The following is an 18,132-nucleotide window of genomic DNA, read 5'->3' on the forward strand; positions in this document are numbered from 1 at the left end:
AAGAGTGCCTTAATCTAACTTACTTTAAACTTAATTTGGTAGTTCTAAGCAGATAATTAGAAACTGGAGCTCAATTAGAAACTTTAAGTGCGATTTTTGTTTTTTGATACAACTCGAATTAGTTACGTAAACAAAAGATTGTAAATGGACAGGCCAGGAATTTATACTGCGTCATTGATGTAAAATAGTACTCGCACGAGTTTTATATTATTTTATTAACAAGAAAAATGATATTAGGTTTGATTAGCAAAACATATTTATTTCTAGTCGAATATTTTCATGACAAAAACGTATTTCATGCCGTAAGCTTGAATGGGGGCGGGCAAGGAATTTCTACTGCGTCATTGATCTAAAATAGTACTATTGGTATTTACTAAAACAAGGAACGACCTAAAACCACCTGAAACGACCTGAAACGACCTGAAACGACCTGAAACGACCTGAAACCATCTTGAAACCACCTGAAACCAGCCAAAACATTGAATCTCCATCGAGTTTGTCGTCCAGTTTGTGTATTTTATTGACTGTTATCGATCGATCGAGTGTTTGTTTTCCTTGGAAGGGATGTACTTCATGGTAGAATGTCATATAGTCGCTCATACGTATAGTCTCCCATAGAAGTATTCCACACTTATACATCACTTTTCCCTTGCTATGATTACCTGTTCCTAGCTATGATCAACCGTCCCTGCCTATGATCAACTGTTCCTAGCTATGATCAACTGTCACTAGCTATGATAAACTATCCCTAGCTTTTTTCACCATTCTCTACTAATGGTTTCCTGTACCTATATATAGATTAACTTCCCCTTATATAGTTTAATGAACTTAGAAACTTGCAGGCAACATGGCTGAATTACGTTAAGGAGGGGCTTATCCAGGATCTGTCATGTGTAGTGGGGGGTGGGCGTGGGGGTCACAACATACCAAATTGTCACTATGACATACTGACAATATTTGACCATCTGGCTTGGAATCTAACAACAAGGCCTCAATGGATTTGGCTTCATGACTGGTCAGGATACCATTACTTTTGGCAAGCCAATTCAGCTCCTGATGGACCTCGTTTGATGTGTTTGAGGCTTCAAAGGCCTTTTCCCAGATGTCTAGTGTGAATCTGTTGAAGACACCAAGTCCACCCACTTGAATACCAATGTCAGTGTCATCATCATTATCTGAATCTGAATCTATCAGAATTGCAGACGTTTTTACATGGTTTTGGACTTGTAATAGCTCTTTGCATTCATTCAGGATTCCTTGTGGAGGTCTTGCAGCCACCAACATTGGATTACTGAGTCTTGAGTAGGAAGACTTTCAGGGGCAATTTCCATTACCTTGGTAAATTTATCACACTTGTACTGCAAAAAGTCTTCACCAAAGATGCTTGTCAACAAGGTATCCATTTCTTGGATCCAGGAAACATCAGCAGATGACCATACCACTTTTCTTGCATAATTGAGTGGCCATCCACATCCTCCAAAGTGAAATGGGGCACCTTCCAATATACAAATTTATATATTTTGCTTAATAAAATGACGATATACAGTTATCATAAAATAAAACAAATAATTATCATTATAAAGTTCATGAATAATTTCAGCCAATTCATTTTCATAAACCAGGACACAGGAACTCCAATATACAAATTTTGTCCTCGAAAACCTACAAAGCTGAGGCCAAGAATTGTAGGAAGATACATTATTTATTACATATTCAACTGACAATTTCTTATAAAGACTGCATTCTGCTATATTCAACATGCTGCAATGGGTTTTAAATTGTTCCTTTTACAAGTTTACTTTACAATGAGAGGTAAATTGAATTGTATCGGGCTAGTGATAACAGAAACTAATACAATAGGGCTTCTGTCTCAAATCATACAATATTAATTACATAAGAGCAATATCATTCATACCTTTCAAATTACATTCAAAAGCTTTTCTAAAGCATAATCTCAAGAAAAGAGGTCGCTCAGAGTAGTGAAGAATGATCTGTTTAACTGTTGAAAAAAGAATGAATCACTCTTATTAACAATAATGATATTTGCGTTTTGAAGCAATCTTAAGCACTTAATCTTAAAGTACTCACTTGAAGAAGTGTAGCAATGCCTATCGTGAGAAGTTGTCTTTGCATAAAGTTGTCTCTGCAATAAATGTGCTGACTCAATGGACTGCTGGGAATACTCTCTCAAGCTACCCAAACTGCCTCAACAGCATGCTTGAATGCTCTATGGTCATATGGCCATAGTCCCCAGTCCCTAGTGATGACCCAAACATCTCTCGCAGCAGAAAACCCCATTCCTTGCACTATAATAAAAAATTAAAATAAAACAAGAACAAAGATGAGCTAATTGAGCAATTGAATTTTGTTTTGTTTGGGCTGAGCTATTATTAATTTTGTTATTTCTTGGATGTCCTTATGATGTTCATTGGAACAAGGTGCCTGCATTTGTTCACACCAGCTTAGGATAACTAAATGATAATTTACAAACCTGTAAATCATACACATCAATAGAATCCTGCTTATCCTTTCCATAAACCTCTTTTCTCATGACTTTTGCAATTTCTCTCCAACCAGTGAAAACCTTAAATTTTATATTAAAAAGTTAATGATTTCACAGTGTTCATGATCATGATGAGGAACAATCAAGAACAATAATTTCAAAGCTTAGACCAGTGAAAAGAGAAAGAGGAAAATTAGTATGGCTTGATTCTCTCTCCCTAACCACAGCTAACACATACAATAACAAGCCTTGTGGGAACAGCAGTTGAATCTGGGTCAAGGTGATGAGAATTTATGACCACATGGCAGTGCATGCTACATATATAATTAATTCTGCTTTTTGTTTAAATTTTAGAAAATGCCTTTTCCTCCAAAAAATAACAATAATAACATTGCATGATTACCTTGAGGAATAACTCCAGAAAAATCTGTGCTGCATAATCATTCAGCTGATTGACATATTTTATGCTACTAACACTTTTTTTTCTTCTTGATACAGACATCAGTTTGGACAATTTCTCAGAAATATCCTTTTCCTTTTCTTTCCACATGCACAGGTACTCTTCCACCTTCTTCCCAGCATCTTAAAATGAAAATAAAATGTAAATTAAAAAACTTATTTAGATGTGGTACAAATAAATATTATTGAAGCGTTCATACCTGAAGTAGATAGTGCTATCTCTTCTTGGTATTTACCAAAGTCCCTCACAAAAGTGTCTTTAGTCTTTAAGCCTGTGTAATACTGTAAGGGATTATGGTATTCTTCAGAATTCTAAATAGTATATTTTAATGAAATCAATTAGGGGGGGGGGGGGGGGGTGAGGTGGGTTCTTTTTCTCAGAAAAAAAAGAAACTGAATGGTTCCTTATAATGGATATAGAAAATAGTAAACTATACGACTCAAATCAGTGTCGGTTAGTGTATTGGCCTTTTTAATTAACACCTCACTAATAACCTTACCTGCTGACTACAAAAGGATATTTTGTTCAACAAAAATTCTTTTGCAACTATTGGGTTGTCAAACTGTCTTTTGATGGCATCCTGAGGCAAGCAATCTTCCAAAATTTCCTCTATGTTGTCAAGGATACGTCTTTCAGTGTTTCCTTAAAACAATATAATATTAATAAATAAATAAATATAAGTATGTATATTAACTAGATATTTTTGACTGCTTACTGCAAAGCCCATCTGACTAACAAAACAATAATCTACAATTATTCATAATTCTGAATTTTTGTTTTGTAAAGATAAAAGGAATGATCATGAACAGTTGTTTTTAAGCTTCACAAAAACTTAAAATTTTATGAAATACCATATTGGGCTTTATGGCAAAAATATTGCTTTTAATGCATGCTCAACCTTTGGTTATGCAAGGCTAAGTTTCTGGCAAGAGCAGGTACTAGGACCCAGCCTAGGAAGGGAGGGGAGGGGGAATGTTGACTGAGATAGGTGTAATCAAAATATAGTCATTATATTGTGGTATATACATAGGGATGAGTGTGTTCTTGTGAGTGCAAAAAATCAACGTAAAATATAATAAATTCAAGCAAGCCAATAAAGTAGATGAAAAAGTATCAATCCCAAACCTCAATTCACCTGAAACTTTGACTGTGATATTCTGCTTCGTGACGGCAGTTTGTTGTCCTTCCTTTAACTTCTTCTCCAGTTGTTTCTGGTCCAAAATTGGACAAGGCCTTGTTACATTGCTTCAGTGTGCCTATTCTGTAGCACTGAAGCCCAAGGGATGCAATGAGATGTTCTGTATTCCTTAACTTACAATGAAGCACACACAGATTGATTGAACTTAATTCCTCTTCCAACAAGAAGGTCAGATCATCCCTGATACCCCTGAAGCTAGCACTGTATAATAATAAAAAAACACACACACATTGAGTTAAGAGTAAGGCGATCTACATACACATACATACATACATAAACTTTATTTAACCTCGAATTTCAGAGTAGCTTACAAAGCTAATATCTTCGAGAGAAAAAAAAGGGGGAAAAAAAAAAAAAAAAGAAAAAGAAAAGGGCTATTGAATAATGATTATAAAACTATTATATAATCTAAGAATGCTACAGTACTAAGGAAAATTATCTGAATGAAATTAACAATGGCAGCTTTGTAGTTAATTTTTAAAATTATGCTTGGTTGAAGTTAAAAACTATATATAGTTTATCATGATATGTGCAACAGCTCCAACTATTACTCAGTGCCATCGTAAACAAAGAGTAGTTGTATAGTCAGTCAGACTATGGTTAGTTCACAGTCTTCTCCCCTTACTGCAAAGGTTAATGAAAAACCCTAAACACAAAGGTATATTATGATAAGTTGTCAAAAACAAAATAATGTTCTGTTAATGTATTTTATAATGTGCTGCTTCTTACCTTCCAATATTGGCCTTTGTTTCACTAAAATGTTGTAAACATACAGTATTGGGACCCAGATCACAGTTACAATTCTGTCAAATAAATGAAAGCAAAACATCTTATTTAACACTTTTCTGTTGTGAAATAATTATTATGCATGTATAATGTGTGCAATCAAGTGGTAGTTAAAAATTATCAGAGGAAACTTTCTACAGGTCCATGTTACAAATTTATTAAAATGTACTTCATTTTATGTGTAATATTATCAAAAGGGAATTTTAAGGGCTTTGATTTGGAAACATCAGCAAGCTAAGTGATGAGCTCATATATAAATATGCATATAATAATAATCATGAAATAATCATGATTCTGTCAGTTTTGTATTTTGATCACTGATATTTTGATTATCTTACTCTCATTGCCTGACAAATGAAGCAAAACTCCACATCCAGCCCTTTCCCTCCAAGCTTAAAGTCTTCGTCATCATCTTTTACTAAGAGAAGATATAATGCTTTCAAGTCTAGAGTCACTGTAAAAGAAAAGATAATAAAATAAGTATTCATACTGTAATTTGCAAACCTCCACTCACTCACATACACACACATATTTTTCCAGATATAAATAATTGATTTCTGATTCCCTTGCATTCCATTCTCACTTAGAAATTTTTTGGTGCAAATAGAATACAAATGCTTGTGAGCATACTTGCAGTTAGATCTTTCATAATTTTTATCTTAAGAAAATCCCTATAATTAGGAAATGATGAATTAAAATACTGAAGTGATTACCTTTGAACGAAACATTATAAACTTTGCCATCAACTGTGATTCCATTTTTTTTAATGGCATCGTTTTCGTTATTCCGTTTAGCAATAAGACTTCTCAGTGTTTTTCTGAAATGGACAAACATAATAGCTTATATATGATATACACCTACTTGCAAGAAGGTTGTCATACAAAAAAAGAACATTTGTAGTTTAGTGAGAAAGGAATAAATTGAATTACGAAAGAAAAAGTTCAGCTTCAGTGATCTGATGTTCAGCTTCAGTTATTTTCTTTTGTCTTTTTAATGCATTCCTATTCCACTAAACTACAAATGTTCTTTTTTCGTATGACAACCTTCTTTCAAGTAGGTATATATATATTACATATTTTTATAATGTTCATAACCTTGTGCAGATTATAACCTTATCACACACTCATTGACAAAACAGCTGTATCATATACAAGCCCACTTTTGAGATTATGCTTTATTTGATTGGCACATTGCAAAATAAAACATGATAATAATAATAATAATAATAATAATAATAATAATAATAATAATAATAATACTTATTCATTAGATAAAGGACATACCGAGGATTTGCAGCATTCATACGCAAAGTAACAAAATATTCATTCATGAATCTACTAAACATTGAAACTTTTGTTTGACAATTGTTTATCAAATCAATAATTTGAAGTGGGCTCTTACATGATATAAAACAATATAATATGTGCCAGCAGATGCTCACCTCTCTTCTTTACAATTAGCTATTGCAAGTGGGAAAAATGATTTGGAACTGTGATTGGACCAATGGACAGTACGTGCAGGTATAACACCAACTAACACTTGATTTCTCCCTAGAGTGGAAAGAAATGATGAAATATCAATCAATCTCCTCCTGGCTAGCTCATTTAATCTGGCTGAATACTGTGAGGGTTCAATGATGGGCTCAATCTTAAACAACAACATGATAACACTTGAATATCTGAGTGGCAAATAATGAAATGGCAGTTTCATCTCATTCCAATGTAAACCTAATACACTGACACAAGTTAATCAGTACTAAGTTGCAACAGTCACAACACACTAGTCTTGTTCTTTATAACAAAGAATGTTCTCACAAATTATTGAACAAAATTGATTTTTCTAATGAAAATATCTTACCACCAAATGGCCTGCCATCCAGCTTCAAATTCAACTGAATATGCTGGCTCTGGTGACCATGTAGCCGCAGTTCCCTTGCTTGCCAGCAAACAACAGGCTCAAGTGCTACTTGGTATCCTGGGATATCCTCATCTCCAGTTGGCTCGACCAAGAAAAGGTCTTCAATTTTACTAAATACCACACTTTTAATAGACTTAATGCTATTTTTAGACAATAGCACTTGAGCCCTTGATGACCTCTACAACAAGAAAAGTAGAGAAAGAAAATTGTTTATTTTTCTTTTGAATTCCATAAAACGTATTGGTTAACATTTACAAAAAAATTCTGTTCTAGAAAAATCCATGGATTGACAACTACCGAACAAAAATAATCTCCATGCATTCAAGTAGCAGACCCATACGAGGGGGAATAATGGCCTGTCCCTCTCAGAACTTGAACACCTGAACACAGACAAACGAAACTCTGAAGCAAATAATAAATGAAATAACTAGTGCAAATATTTTTTTTGACACTACTGTTGGCCTGAATGACGCTTTTTGAGCACAATTGATATTACTCTCGAAATTATTCTTATAGGCCTACCATCAACCCGACAAATTAAAAATGCAATACACAATTGAAATTGTACAAACTTTTAAATTCTCATTAGAAACTAGAACTCACCCCATTTTTTCCCAATTCAGTAACATTCAGTAGAGTTTGCCAGCCCTCATCTGATATAGGTACTTGCAATTTCAGCAATAGAAGCTGCCAGTCCGGGACACTCATATTCTTGACTTGTTTTCCCAAAATTTCTGTTGGGAGAATTTCCTCTAGGGTTTTCTCTAGTCCTAAAGTCTCCTCAACTTCCAAAATCACGTCACGAATGACTTTCCTGCTTTCACCAGGCAGTTTTCCCCGCGCAAAAACGCAGCATCTAGCCAAAACACTGTTTAACACTTCTCCATTCTCGTGACAAATCTTAAGGATTTCTTTAATGATGTTGGTACACTTGTCCCTTATCTTTCTTTTTTTGTATTGAGGCTCGTAATCGTGCTCTTCTATTTCTTGGAAAGAAATGACCGAATTAAAAGAGGACGACGAAGAACTCGAAGACCACAATAACGGGGATAATTTTGGCGCGCTACCATGCGATTTCTTGTTAATAATATAGATGCCAAAATTCGAACCAAAATTCTTTGTTTATTAATATTCATGCTCATGAATATGCATAAGTGTTGAACATTTTCATTGGCTGTCGCTTAGAGAACAATTATCCAAAAACTGATCATATTATTGTGGTTTAATAAGGATAAGATGTCCTATACAAAGTCAAAGTCACGAGTAAGTTACTCGAAAAGATTAATGTCAAAACAAGGCAGCTCAGCATTCAAGTCTTGAAATGGCGTTGGATTTCGCATCATGTTGAAGGTGACTTGGCAGTTGTGAAACGTGTTTTTTACAACAATCTGCTTCTGAGCATTCTGTTTAGCCGTCGTCGTAGTTGTAGACACGTGATTTCTCGGTCTCTGGCGATTGAAAACAAGTACCTTTTTCGTTTAGGTATCTGTCGAGGGAGGACTGCATCACTCTTAGGCAATCCTCCGTTTTTGCTCTTGACCTCAGCGTAAAAAATCTCGAGTATTTTGTTTAGATCTTCTGGTTTTGTATCTGCTATAATTTCGCTTATGCCTCTTGCTTCTTGCCACTCTTTAAACACATTGTACCAGTAGTTAGTATTTTTTTAAGGTGTTTTTGTTTTTAGACTGTAGACGTAGCTGCTCTACTTCATTCTCAGTAACATTATCAAACCTCCGTTTACTAAAAAAAAGCCCCGCCATATTGAAGCAAAAGCAACATCTTAAATTTTCCGCTAAATTTGTTGCTATGACAACTGTGATCTGATTGGCTAGTTTGAATTTCTTTTGTCTTTCCAACCAATCACTGAAAAGTGTTTCACATTTTTGCACTGGTGTTTCACATTTTTGCACTGGTGTTTCACATTTTTGCACTGGTGTTTCAGGAAAACAGCACTGCTCTCAACCAATCAGAAGTGAGAAATTTTTACATCTATGTTACTACATCTGAAAACAAATGTGAGGACCTTCAACACGCACTGACAAACCTTCACGCTTGGAGCAGAAGTAACTATCAATTTTAACGTGTCCAAATGTAAAACCTTGATGGTGACACGCAAGAAAAGTCCAACATCTTATGAGTACTACCTTGGGACAGAAGAACTTCTACGAACACAAGAGGAAAAGAATCTAGGAGTCACCGTTTCAAGCAACCTGTCCTGGGACACTCACATTCACACCATTACAGCTAAAGCCAACCAGCTTCTTGGTTTACTAAAGAGAACGTGTTCACAACTAACAGACACCAGAACCAAAAGGACGCTATACTTTTATCTCACTTAAAGATCACAAAAAACCCTCATTCTGGACACCACTTAAATTATTCTTTTCTTGTTAATTCACCCCAAATCCATTAAAGTACCAAGCGAAAAATTATATTTTGAAAATCACAGTCAAAAGACATTGAGTCGCTCTTCTTATGCTTGTCACGGATCTCATATTATCTATGGCTTATCTTTCCCTTTCACAATTTAAGAATTCTCTCAAATACTTTGTCCCTAGCAAATTTTGTAAGTGACACCAAACAATGGTCAAGTCTCTTATTTGATTTCCCCTTCAAGTAGCTGTACTTGAGCTCTCTTTGAATTGATTCCACGTGCACGTTGGTGTTGATTCCACATTTCTTTCTAAAGACAAATGCCCATTCTTCTTTTCTGCCTGGCTAAAACTGTTGAAAGTACTTAAAGAATGGTTCAGCTTTGGGGGAGTATTGTAAGAATTCTAGTACCAGCGTTAGATTTCTTTCATGTTCTTTTTTCTTAACTTTCTTTCAATAGTATTCTTAACTGCTTATATGTTTCTGTATCTATCTCCCAGGGACGGAGGGGCAGTTTTTAAAGTCCCGCCCACCCCACCCCGCCCTTAAAATAATTTGATAAGTACAATTAAAAGACTAGTGAATTTTTCAGCAGCAACAAATCAACATCTTTATTTCAATGTTAACGACTAGTGAAACGATCAAAGTAGACGGAAAGGCATTACCGCTATTTTTCTTAAGGAAAAAATATGATATGTGATCTCTTGATTAAACATGTTTCTGGAATGAGCCGAACTGTCAATAACAGTAATGACTTCCACTAAGTTTTGTTCAATCTCAATACAAATGTTACAATGGAAATCGGCCGCTGTGAATTTTCCAAGATTCCTCTTCCGATTTTCATTGAGAGACTCAAAGGCATTGGCAACCGATACTAGGCAAATGTTATCCAGTCTTGTCTTGTGAGTGTTAAGGATGGCCAATTAAGTAAAACGTGCTTGTTACATTCGTGAACGAAGCCAGGTTTTCACTCGTCTGGCAGTTGAAAAAGAACGCTCTCCAGTTGAACTGATGGCTGGATTAACGCGTATTAATTTGCATATTTTTATTACTTGGTCAATAAAATTTCGTACATGTACACTGAGTGAATTCATGGCGCTTGCGATGTCTTCAATGCACTCTAACACGCTATTATGTCCTAACATCAACACTTTGAATGTACTTATACTGAGCGCCTAATGCTGATGGACACACATCTCCACTGAAATTTGATGACAAGGCATCCATTTCCTTTGCTATGTCATTCCCATGAGTTGCATTGACAAGCAAACGTTCCAAATTGTGGTAAACAAGAAATGCTGGCTGGTTAAAGCGTTCTTTAATAGCAGATGTTAAGCAATCTACTTGCTTCAAAGAATATTCCTCGCTAATAGTCTCGAGCTGTGCTTGGATATTGTGGCTCACCAGTGCCAACTTAATAACGTGATGGGGCATGTCGTTTTCTTGGGAGCATCGGCTCAGAAAGTGATTGATGCTCTTTCGCCTTGATTAGAACGACATCATAAAAAGAATTAAACTATTCATCATTTCTAATACTTTCCAAAGTGTTAACAGTTAGGCGGGCAAGGTTCTGCCCTGTAGTAGCTGAAATCCGCTTGGATTGCCGAGACTTGGAAAGATTATCAGTGTGTGCAAAAACACAGTAGCTTAAATGAAGACCAAAGAAAAAGTGGAATGTCTTCATTCGTGCTTGGCAGCCAAGAATGTGGGCTCTGGTATCAGTGTCAATTTTACTTTCAAGGCATGTATCCCATACATTATCTCATTCAAAGGGTATGCCTTGCCGTGCAAGGTATTGCACTGTTTCAATTATTTTGGCGCAGCAATGACGATTTTGTTGTCTTATTTGTTGTGCGTTGCTGTTGGACAAGTCAATAATGTTACAGTTCGTTTTCGGTATAGCAATCTCATAGTGAACAGCAAGTTTATGGCATTCTGAAGTTTGATGTTTCTTAAATTTTTGGATTGCTTTCTTCCAATTCGTAAAGCCTCTGAATATAAATGCTCCTTCAGTGTTTTTGGCAGACGCTAAGTTACCTTTGAGATACTGGCTTGAACAAATCATAGTGCAGCCAAGGACACTCACTTAACCATGTCCTTTGAACCGAGCGATATTGTTTAAGGCCGCTGCACACGGTGAGCATTTTGCCTCGCGAGCAATTTTCTCACTGGCACGCGAGGCAGAAAACTCACCGTTTGCGGGTAGATTTCGAATGTTTTAATTTCTCGGGAGGCGCTGAGTCAATTTTCTCTCTTGCTTGAAAATTTTGAACTCGCTATATCACATTTACAAACATGTACTTTCCATTACAAAGTATATAATAAAAATAGTTAACATGAAATATTCTAAAATATCTTTCATTATGGGGATATTAGGATGAAATTGATCAATACAAACAAAATGTACATTTACAGTTTATCACTCAAGAGATGAAATAAAAATCCAATCATATAATTATGCAATTATTATTGTCTGAAAATTTAAAGACTGGGGGGTTTTATGCTTACAAATCTTGCCAAAATTATACACCTTACCATGCAATATATAGTTAGTGCACTAAGGAGAAATATTGAAAGTCAGCTTCATCATATGACATATAAAGTACTTTCAGTTAGAGTGGTTTTCATAATATCAATTTATTTAGTGCTACTGCACATAAAGTCTTTTGTTTTCAATTGTTCAATTCCCACTATTAGACAGTAAAGTATCAATTGTTTCACAGTCAGGTTTCTGATCACAACTCGGGCGTATCCAGGGGGTCACAGTTTGGCCGTGACCCCCCTTTGTAAGTCTCCTTTGGCTAATTGCTGCATTCCAGTTCTGCATCCTGCTTTTTTTTCCTCAGTTGACAAACTCTGATTTTTAATCTATATGATGATGACAAGATAGATGATATATAGATGAAGAAAACTAAAAGATACAATATATACAAGAAACTAAAATATTAATATGCCATAATATATATCATTCATTCAATTTTAGATGCCATCAACGCAAGATGAATGGCTTGAAGTAGCGGATGAATATAAAACCAAATGGAACTATCCAAACTGTGTTGGAGCCATTGATGGGAAACACATAGCCATCAGACAGCCCCCTCACTCTGGCTCAGTATACTTTAACTACAAGCATTTTTTTAGTGTTCTAATGCTAGCTCTTGTGGATGCTAACTACAAGTTCCTATATGTCAATGTTGGTGCTCCTGGCCGGGCTGGGGATGCAGGAGTGTTTTCAGAATGCTCCCTAAAGAAAGAACTGATTACAGGTAAGTTATCATTATGCATACATTTTATTGATTTGTGAAGTTTACCTAATATTTCAATCATGTTGTCCAAGTGTTTTTATCAGAGTAATAATACATGGAAAACTGTTTTTAATGCTTTTATAAAATAGGAAGAGAGCATGCCAAGCATTTATTATACTCTCATCAAACATGGCTTTTTGACCAAGCAGATTGAGCATAATATCAAAGTTATTTCATAATTATTTATTAAAATATTATCAATTATCAAAATTTCATATAAAGTTTTTTAAAACTTAAATTAAAATTTTTAAAGGTAACCTCAACCTGCCACCCCCTGGAGTTGTCAATGGCATTCCTTCAAAACTTCCATACCACCTCATTGGAGATGATGCCTTAATAATATATAAATTATTCAACAAATCTAAGATTATTATGATAATATATTATTTCAATGTCACTGCAGATCGTTCAGCTTTCAAAGGGCTCCATGATAAAAAAAAGAAACATATTTTTTGGTGTTTTAAGTTTAGACATTTATATAAATGATTGATATGGCGTTCAAAAATGTCATGCATTTTAACTTCTCTGAATTAATTGTATAAAAATCACAAAAGTTTATTCATATTTCTGTATTTCAACATGTTATATAACATGAATTAGGATTTTAATTTTCCACAAAAACATAAGCATTTTATTAATTAAAGCTGTATATGCGATTGCTTTATGCCAAATGATTTATCAAAATCGTTTATCGCTGATTGAACTTATAGTGACATTACGTTTTTAAGGCACTTTATCTTAACTGACTGGTTCACTTTCCTTTCCAGCTCACTTATGCTGGCCTCTCTGAGAGTACGACGTTTAAAATCAAGAGACCGAACATCGTACAAACAAGGATAATCCGGCCAGAGTTCAACCAATTTCTCTTTTTGTTGTAGTTGTACCACTGGCGCCGCCATGTTTGTTTTGATTTTGAGGTCATCACGTGACAAAACGGGCGCTTATGATTGGCTGTGGGGAAAAATCAGGCGAGCAAAACGTTCACGTCCTCCGTAAACTTTGCAATTTTCGTCATGCGAGTTCAAAATTTTCAAGCAAGAGAGAAAATTGACTCAGCGCCTCGCGAGAAGTTAAAACATTCGAAATCTACCCGCAAACGGTGAGTTTTCTGCCTCGCATGCCAGTGAGAAAATTGCTCGCGAGGCAAATTGCTCACCGTGTGCGGCGGCCTTTGCCATAAAGTTTCTTAGGAAAATCATAATTACTTGGCTGATTGGGATTTTGGAGTGAATTTGCTGTGTTACGAATATCCTGATCCGGCAAAACCGTAGATTCGGTAGAGTCTTGTGATAACGTCAATGGCTGTTCCTCTGTTTTATCTTGCAATTCCGGTTGTCTTGTCACTTTTTGGAAATACTTATTGATAGTATTTTTTTTATTTGACATTTCATATGTTTCCTCCTTTTTCTACTGGATGATATTAGAGAAAATTTTGTTCCCTTGTCGCTCAATACAGCAAATGTCTATAATCGTCAACTTCAACGATCCTCGCAAAAGCAGTACTGTCAACCCTTTGAATGGCATGTATATCTTCAACACTCAACTTGTGGCCAGTGCTATCTAGTTCCACTGTATTATGACTGTATTGTAATAGATGTAATAAAGTGGATAAATTTAGAGCTTCAGTAACATTGGCAACATTGATCAATTTGAGGTGACTGTGACTTTTGAAACACGATGATTCAAATGCCTCTTTAGAAATACCTCTACTGACCTCTACGCCACCTTTTACACACGCGGCTTACTTTACAAATCCTTTTAAAAGTATTCAAATGGCTAAATATGATAGAAAAAAAACAGATCTGGCAAGCTATCCATTGACTAGTTGATGAGTCGTACAATTCATAGTCTCCCTCGCATCCGTTTTTAGTGTCGGTCGTCACGCAACGCTCCCTCCCCACAAACGGCTGCTTGCATTCGAACTACATTCCTTTCTCATTGTTTGGCCAATCACAAGACGGGTTACATATTTAGAGAACCGTTCGCAGACTTTTGATCTGACCAATCACCGTGCAGCTTTTATTTCGCATTCTCAACTCGTTCATAGTATACATTGTTTGGCCTCGTGTTTTCAAAGTTCGGTATTCCTGATCTAAATGCGCATCAGAAGTCGGCTATCAACTTTAGTCGAAGAGAAAAAAGATATTTTTGTCAATCTTCCAACAGGGTTTGGCAAATCTCTAATTTGCCTCTCGTATTTGACTACAAATATACACTAGAGTCTGGTCACATCGTGGTTGTTGTGTCTCCTTTAATTGAGACCTTTAGATCCCACGACGAGTATGAGAGCGAGTCCGAGTTAAAACTTTTAAAGATTGGCACTATCTCTTTGTAGTCTTTGAACGTATATGAAATAAATTGAAACTTTAGATTGTAAAAAATCGGAAATCGACTACGATATCGATTTAGTGTTACTCGTACTCGTACTCGTCGTCGTATATAAAGGTCGCTAATAAGCCTTATGGATGACCAAGTCTCAAAGTTACGTAGTTTAGGATTTAGTGCTGTGAAGATAAGCTCACTAGAAGAGGAAGAACGGTGTGAAGTCCAAAACGGCGAATATTCCGCACCGATTTCTTTCGAGGATGTTCTTCGCCAGCTTGATTGAAACTCACCATGTTTATACTTTCGGACACTGTGATTGGCTCAATAGGAAACAATACGCTCGACCTCATTGGTACGATCCAAACAATGAGAAAGGAATGTAGTTCAAGTGCAAGCAGCCGTTTGTGGGGAGGGAGCGTTGCGTGACGACCGACACTAAAAACGGATGCGAGGGAGACTATACAATTCATGAACTAGGACGTTTGTAAAACGTGACCTCACGCATGCGCTATGCGATTCTGTCGTGCCAGGCCCTGGCTCACACGGTCACCACAGGTAATCCAATCTCATCTCGACCTGAGAATTCGAATTCTTAGACAAAGTAGAAATATCATCGTAAAAAGTGGAAAGCTCTCAAAACCAGCTGAAAATGAAAGTCCAATTATGTGTATTTATTTCATTGTACACATTCTATGATGTACTATAACTTGGTTTTTAGTTTCAAATGAGTTTGTAAAGATAAAACATTTTTTCTTTTAGAAACTCGTTTTAAAAAACTCAAGAGAGAGATGGAATGTTCATTAAGAAGTTTAGCATTCAATTTGACAATCATCAATTAGTTTGCGTGGGTTCATTAGTGTTTTCATACTTTCATTAGCGTTTTGGTGCAGACAGTAAACCACAACACACATCCAATACAGTGTTTTGGACATTTATTTACGCAAAATAATTATAAGAATATAGATTGTAGATTTTCAAAAACAAAAAAGTGCATTTATCCTTGAATGTGTTCTCTGTTTAAACATCATGTTTGCATGTAGTTGTACCATTGTATGCATTTCTGTGGAGTGATGGCATTTATATTTCTTGTAGTTGCCCTAAGAAGCAATTGTTTTCTGAATTCTCCAAGCGGAAGGCCTTGTCTTCTTGTTTCTTCTCTGTCTCCCATCAAACGTTGCTGCTCTGGACGGGATGTGACAGGTTACTTTGATTTCCACGGTTTATTAAAAGAAAAAGCAGTAATGGCCTAGAATTATACAAAATTCTAATGAGTTGGAGGTCGTACCAATGACCGATTATAAATAAAACTAACTTACTTATGCTACTCTTGAAATCGAAAGCGAACGAACATACATGGCGGCTCTTGTCACTCGTGGCCTGACTAGTGCCAGGCAACACGAGTAGGGCGGCAGAGGGATCCCGCAGTTGCCACTTCTCACATCCTTCCCTGCTGAGGCTGGTGTCCACGACAACCATGATGAATGTAAAATTATACTACGTACATGAATGAACTTTAAAGTGTCTATCAAACGTGATTGTTCCTTGCTTAGCATTTGCATTATAAGCAGATTAGACTGTGCTATACTGCTCATTATAGTATTTGGATCTACTGTAATTATTGAATGTTCGTGGACACTGGTAGGAATTTTTTCCCGTGTTCCCTTTTCCCTGCTGGATTAGGGCAGTAGCTCCTATTTACCTCATACCAGTTATCAAACCATAACATAATTTGAATTAGTTCCCTATAGCAACAGGGATTAACCCCAGAACTGTCATTAAAGAGTTGAAAAAGGCAGTGACAATTTTTGATGTGATGTCTTGTTAAAATCGTATTCTCAGCAGGAAAAGAACCTTTAAAGATATCAATTGCCACATCAGAAGAGCACAACGTTACTGCACGTTTAATACTCATTTTTGTCCTCGTAGTTAATTCAATATGTTTCCATTTCACGTTTGTTAGTCTTCTTAACATTCATTCACCTGGGTTCAGACCGTTCTATACAATAGAAATATTTCAGGTCACTCACTCACCCTAACCCCTTGATAGATCAAAAGTTATTCCAAGACCACCCTTTTCAGGCGTAGGAAAATTTCAAGCCCCCTTATTTTTTCACCCATCCCCCCTCCCATTAATAATAAATGGTCCCAATGGTAAAAATGGCTATTACTCCAAACAATGCTTGAATATGAAAATAATGTACATGCGCTTTTAGCTTTACTTACCTCTGTTTCGCCTTCTCATGGCCAACAGGATGTTAGGGCTCTGTAGGTATGTTGGCCCTAGCTGTGGTCTCATCCAATGTTGATGACTGAGTTTCATTGGGCACATCCTCCAACCCAACTGTAACAGGTTTTGAAGTAAAACTTTCTTCTCCATAATGCACCTGAGCAACATATGTTCCTGTTTCTTCAAATTTGTAAGGCACTGGTTGTGACCATTACAATTGAGTTTTTCATCTTTGTACCAGGAGTACATGACCGCAAGTTCATTGTGAAAGTTTGTAATGACTCCGATTATCAGGTTGTCCCCAGTGTAACTTATTGGGAGGTATATGTTATCGTTGATCATTACTTCTGCCACAAAGAACTTGTGTTTTAAAGGATTATACTCTTCTTCACTATCATCCAAACACTCAGTAGAACATAGGTGTTGCGTGCTGCATAGGTGTTGTCCCATCCTGAGAAAAAAACATAACTCAGTCTACCAGAATACCCGGATGTTATACATGACTCAAATACAACATCAAGATTTTGCTGGGATTGTCCAGAAAAGCATAATATTTGGTGGATGCTTGCAATTAGCTTCCTTACTTCCTCGTTGCTGCTTTCTTTTAATTCAAGGTCTTCTCCTCCTTTCTTTTCATCTTCTAATTCTTCTCTATCATCTAACTCTGGTGAGTCGTTGTTGCCTTCTTTTAATTCAAGGTCTTCTTCTTCTTCCTTTTCATCCTCTAATTTTTTGCCATCATCTTCCTGACTAATTAACTCTGTTGAGTCAGTTAGTAAATAAAACCTTATTCTTGAGGCAAATAGACCATGCTTTTTCATATATTCTTCTGGAATGAAGGGTTGGGTTTCTTCTCTAATTGGATGACCCTTGGAGTTTCCCACTTTTGCTTTTGCAAAATCATCTTCTGACCAGCCTTCCATAAATGTTGTTAGGGCTACTTCTTTAATAGCATCCAAGGTCATGCCTTCTTGATATGGATGGCGTCTGACACCCCCACCATCTGTGAACCTGACTTAGACATTTTTTTCATTTGCT

The 18,132-nt window shown here is 36.1% G+C and overlaps 1 long non-coding RNA gene across 1 annotated transcript; it reads right to left on the minus strand.

Annotated features, from left to right (window-relative positions):
* Positions 1 to 2,242: 2,242 nt before the first annotated feature.
* LOC148906759 (uncharacterized) lies at positions 2,243 to 2,971 on the minus strand. Its single transcript, XR_016121277.1, has 3 exons — positions 2,907 to 2,971; positions 2,492 to 2,584; positions 2,243 to 2,306 (listed from the first exon to the last, which is right to left on the minus strand). It is a non-coding gene; the product is annotated as an uncharacterized LOC148906759 (long non-coding RNA).
* Between the last annotated feature and the right edge of the window lie 15,161 nt (positions 2,972 to 18,132).

This window comes from Actinia tenebrosa, unplaced genomic scaffold (assembly GCF_029948245.1).
Source record: "Actinia tenebrosa isolate PJP-AT-01 unplaced genomic scaffold, QUT_ActTen_1.0 PGA_scaffold5__44_contigs__length_20552954, whole genome shotgun sequence".
NCBI lineage: Eukaryota > Metazoa > Cnidaria > Anthozoa > Actiniaria > Actiniidae > Actinia > Actinia tenebrosa.